Raw genomic sequence first — 5,694 nt, 5'->3', positions numbered from 1 at the left:
GGACACAGTGGGGGAGGGGGAAGCTGGGACGAAGTGAGAGAGTAACACTGACATATATACACTACCGAATGTAAAATAGATAGCTAGTGGGAAGCAGCCGCATAGCACAGGGAGATCAGCTCAGTGTTTTTCGACAACTTAAAGGGGTGGAATAGGGAAGGTGTGAGGGAGACTCAAGAGGGAAGCAATTATACTCCAATAAAGATCTATTAAAAAATAAAATAAAATAAAAAATAAAGATAGCAGAAAGAATCCCGTGGAGACACAGGTGGTGATTCACCAGATTAGAATCACCCTTACCAGAAGCAACATGAAGTCTTTGGAGAGGGTATCTGCTCATCTGATCATTGGTGCAAAGGAAAAGAATCTCAAAGTGAAAGGACCGGTTCGGACGCCTACCAAAACTCTGAGAATAACTACAAGGAAAACTCCTTGTGGTGAAGGTTCTAAGACTTGGGATCGTTTTCAGATGAGGATCCACAAGCGACTCATTGACCTGCACATCCTTCTGAGATTGTCAAGCAGATCACTTCCATCAGTATTGAGCCAGGAATCGAGGTTGAAGTCACCATTGCAGATGCTTAAATCAACATTTTTAATAAATTGATAATCAGTTGTTAAATTTTGTTGACTTTTATTTATAATGCTGACAGGTCTTAGGAATAGAGTTGTGCTATGGAATTCATTTCACCTTTTAAGCAGAATAATTACAATTAGATGGACAGCCAAAGAAAGAAAGAAAGAAAGAAAAATATTAGGGACTTCCCTGGCTGTCCAGTGGTTAAGACTGCCTTCCAATGCAGGGGGTGTGGGTTCGATTCCTGGGTGGGGAGCTAAGATCCCACGTGCCTTGTGGCCAAAAAAACAAAACATAAAACAGAAGCAGTATTGTAACAAATTCAGTAAAGACTTTAAAAATTGTCCACATCAAAAAAATCTTTAAAAAATATTGGATTCATTCAAACAAATAACCAATATCAAACAATTCATTAATTAGTATTTATCACATACTCACTCCATACCATTACACTGGTAATGACGTATTGAGTAAGACAGGCAATGGACCTGTTGTAATTGAGTTTACATTTTTAGGTTGAGGATAAGCAAAATGTGAAAGATGAAATTTATGAGTATAAACATCAAAAAAGAAGGTAATTTGGAAAAAAAATGTAACATCTGAAAAAGTAGCACATTAAGCTATTCTTAATATTCTCATTACAGTGTGAATTAGATCTTTTAAATATTTTATTATTAAAAACACAGCTTTTGGGGAGGTTATAAGAGAGAGGAGAGATGTAGGTGTCTTGAGAACCAATAGTATTATTGAATACTATGAAAGTCCAGATGGACAGAGAGGGTTTAAGAGGGAAGAGTTAAAACAATTTCTCCTATTTCACAAATAGACCTTTGGAGAAAAGGCCTAGGTTTGGGATGACAAGAACTTGTATTTTATCCATAAAATGTCACTCTAGCTGTATAACTTGGGGAACTTTCTTGGTTCTGCAGGCCTCATTTAAACAAACAAACAAAAAGTTGATTGTCCTACCAATCACATTTTCTGTAGGCCCTGAATTAACATATAGAGAGCTTCCTACAGATATACGTCCTAAGGTCATAGAGTAGTTAATCAGTTATTTTCCAATTAGATAAATGCCGGCTGCTACAATGACTATTATACCTTCACAGGGTTGTTATGATTTGATGTAATAGAATTCTGATGAAGTGGCACAATAGAAGACAGTTTATATTTTTATATCTCACTAACTGCTCATTTTATGCAACTGTATAATTCCTTTAACTTCAAGTATATAAAGAAGCTGACAGTACTGTCTTCTTTTCCGTCTTGTTTCCATACTAGAGAGGGGAATTTCTCATCATCCAATTGTGTAATAAATAATGTCATGCTGTTTCTGTTTCTAGGAGGTTTCCTAAGTATCCATCAGCTGCAGAACAAAGATGGAAAGGGAGAGAGATAGGGAGATGATAGAGAGTGAGAGAACACAGCATGATACCAGAAGGGAATTACCCATGCAACTATGGACATTACTAGGTTATGAAAACCCAGGGTATTGGGACTTCCCTGGTGGTCCAGTGGTTAAGAATCTGCCTTCCAGTGCAGGGGATGCAGGTTCGATTCCCTGATCGGGGAGCTAAGATCCCACATGCCGCGGGGCAACTAAGCCTGTGTGCTCTGGAGCCCACGCACCGCAACTACAGAAGCCCCACATGTCACAACTAGGACCTGATGGGGCCAAAAATAAAATAAATAAATATTGAAAAATAACCCAGGGTATCAAATGACAGGTCCCAAAGATAATTTGGATATATCTGGAAAGAGGGTAGTTTGGTAACATTGGGAATTTCTGTTGATAATTACATTTTTAAGTAAATAAATAATGCTGATGCAGTCTTTGCAGAGTTTCTTAGGTAGCCAGCTTCCCTAGTACCTTCCAGCACTGTTTAAAGTAACTAACTAGCTAACTAACAGCCTTTATGGCTGCAAACAGATAGGTAAGAGAGAGAAAGGAATTAGAGTGGTGGTATTGCCAACTGAAGTTGGGGGATCAATAAGAAGATAGCTGCCATAATTGTAACATAAACCAATAGAGTAGAGCACAAAATAAAATTTAACTTATAGAGCATATTTATAAAATAAGATGTATTCAAATATGGACTACATTGCCAAGTACTGTAGTATTGTACTACACTCTATTAAGAAAAATGGGAAAGACAAAGAGAAATGGTTCCTTGCTCTTAAGGACGAAACTTTATTTGAGGCAGCAATAGCTATCAAGGTAAATTTAAATGGCTTGAGTACAACTTCAAGGGAACATGTTCTAGAACATCTTGGAATAATTCAGAACATACTTAGGTACACCTAAGTTATGTTGGAATAAAACCAAGGGTGTTCATCTAAGTCAGGATGAATCCGGAACTTTGTTTTTGAGGTCTACTAAGATGGGTCCTGAAGAAAGTTTAGGATATAAGTGGACTGATTTAAGTTTAGCACAGTATCTTCCATTTGGAGTGTTCAACAATAACTTTTAAATGGGTGAAATATGGGGAAATTTGCTGACTAAAGGTAAGAATATGGTCTTTTGTGTCCAGATAACGTTTTTTGTTGTTGTTGTTTTGTTGTTGTTGTTGTTTCTACTGTGACTTATGGGCGAGTGGCAATAAATAGGATTCTGGCTACTTTCAAGCCATAATGGATCTTGAATACAAGGCTGATTATTTTCATGCTGATCCTTCTATAAGGAAACATAATTACGAATATAATGATGTTTAAAAAAAAAAAAGAATAATTTAAGACACCATAGCAAGAGGTTCTAGGCTATGACAGCAACTCCATGGACAGTTATAGAACAATTCGTTCTCAACATTTCATCATTGTCCCTTCAACCTCCAAGTGAAAAAAGAAAAAAATTAGAAAGCTTATCCCATTTATCAAGGAAACTTTATTGTCACCTAAGGCCAAAGTAATTTTATGCTCCTCAGAACACTGTAACACAATAAGCTGATTGCCTTTGAAGTACTTTTCTTATGCATATCAATTTAAACTGAATTCAGGAAAAAATTCCAAGGAATTCACCTTCAAACCTAAAAATAAATTATATGTATAAGCATATACATATACACATAACTATATCACATACAGTTATATGTAATATGTATATACTCATATATAATTTTCTGTAATAAATTTAATCATATATGTAAAATTTGGGCAGAGGAAGTATGGGCAGGTAAGCATCAGGCATATTGCAAATGACTATTATTGTTCTTGACGTAGTCATAACTTGAAGAATTTTAATGAAAATAATCCAAGTTTTAATAGCTTGTTACGGGTATTATGTTTGATTTTATCTAAATCCTTACATAAGGCTCACATGTCAGATACAATAGTTCTGATGAATAGAACTTAGAGTTGCACTGCCATAAATAAACTACCTCTCTTTGAACACTTACCTTACTTCACATTATCTTTATTTGTATAGTATTGTCAACCAATACAGTATCCGTGTCTCTAAGAGATATTTATACTCCCATTCCCTTTAAATGTACTCAGTGGAGCCACAAGGCAGGCTAGAAGATGCCCCAGACTGCTGAAACTGCTTAGCTGCAATACACACACAGAAGCAGAGGTCATCCCCTCGGTCATTGAAAATATTGTCATTTGTTCCCTGGGGAAATTTAAACCTGTAAAGACATGTTACAATTGGGAAAATGCCAGTCTGTGCTATATGTCTTTCCTTCCCTACTCCTCACATTTTCACTCTAATATGGGATTGGAAAAGTTCAATGCACATCCATTAACACCTTGAAAAGCCTTTTTCTTTTCCTTCTCCCATTCTCTAAACATTATAGTCATAAATTATTGTCTTGAATTTGCTCTTCTATGAAAATTTTTACTTAATTTTCTTTACCTTGCAATTTCTTCTGTTTATATGCCCTTGGGAGAGTTTAATAAATATTTCTTTACTATTCCTTGAATTAAATTGATCCCAGAGTACTGTTTAGAAGGTTATATTTATTCTTTACAGTTTTTCACGTTGAGTCCCTAATATAAAGTGTTCATAGGATCTCCTCTCTAGCATATCTAATTCTCTGAGCCTTTTAATCCCTGTGTCCACTATCTGTCACAGCGGTTAGGGCATTTCTGGTTTCCACTTGTTGGTTCTATTTCCAGAATACACTCCCAATTCTTGCTTGTACTTAATGGCTAGCTCTGCAGGTCATTTAGTGTACAGTCTTCTTCTTCCTTTCAAGGTCCAGCACTTCTTTGACTCTATTATGTTGTTTTAATGATGTAATGGCCAAAAAGTAATTGAGAGCAGATTAATAGAGGTTTCTAATCATCTTCCAGTATGGGGGTAGCACTGACCTTCAATAGGGAGGAGGGGGACAATAGTAAATGCCATGGGAACTCAAGATTTTTAATGCATCACCCCAGATGTCACTAAATTCAAATCTTAGAGTTTCCTTCCTTCCCAATCAGAGTCTGAATTTGGGGTGGGACACCTGCTTTGTTAATTGTATCTACAGTATTCATTGTTCCCATCAACATCCATCCAGTTACATGGCCTTATAATTTCCGTTTTCTCTGTTAATCATAAGTATCTAAAGCATTGTACACCAGTGCATTTCCCTTTCACTGGTATACAACCCAGAACAGGAGAAAATTTGATAAGGCCATAAGACATAATTTTATATTTGAGAATTTGGGGGATTGATATAGCTATGCTTATCTCAGTTCTGTAGAACCATTGATGCTACGTCTCCCTGGAGAAAGAAACCTGGAACTAAGATTGTTGTTCTTACCTAAAAACGCTTCAAGTCCTCAATTATCTTCAGTAGCCTGATAGTCATATGATTAGGTGAACGTGTATTCCCTTATATCACTGCTAAGTTTTACTTCAACAGAAACCTTTTGAAAACCTTTGGATATGAACATTTTCATACATAGAAATCTGCTGAGACTAGTTACACGTTTAGCTTAATGATTCTTATTATCATTTAATTAAATGGGATTTAAAACTGGGGCAAGTACAACAAACTGGAGACTAAACGAGTTTATTGTTTGTATTATTCTAGAAAATTCTTTTCAATATTTTCTAATAATTAAACTCAAGTTAAATTGTAATGTAGAAGACATTTGTCACTAGCTTTTTTCTGTCTAGCTTTAAGAATTGT

General features: G+C 35.9%; 1 pseudogene across 1 annotated transcript; it reads left to right on the top strand.

Moving 5' to 3' along the window:
* The first annotated feature begins 220 nt into the window (after positions 1-220).
* On the top strand, positions 221-4,683 carry LOC309630230 (small ribosomal subunit protein uS10 pseudogene; annotated as a pseudogene). Its single transcript has one exon. The product of its transcript is annotated as a small ribosomal subunit protein uS10 pseudogene (transcript).
* Positions 4,684-5,694: the final 1,011 nt, after the last annotated feature.

Source organism: Balaenoptera borealis (assembly GCF_965194805.1).
Source record: "Balaenoptera borealis genome assembly, chromosome: 6".
Classification (NCBI taxonomy): Eukaryota; Metazoa; Chordata; class Mammalia; order Artiodactyla; family Balaenopteridae; genus Balaenoptera; species Balaenoptera borealis.
This window is presented reverse-complemented; position numbering and strand designations above follow the sequence as displayed.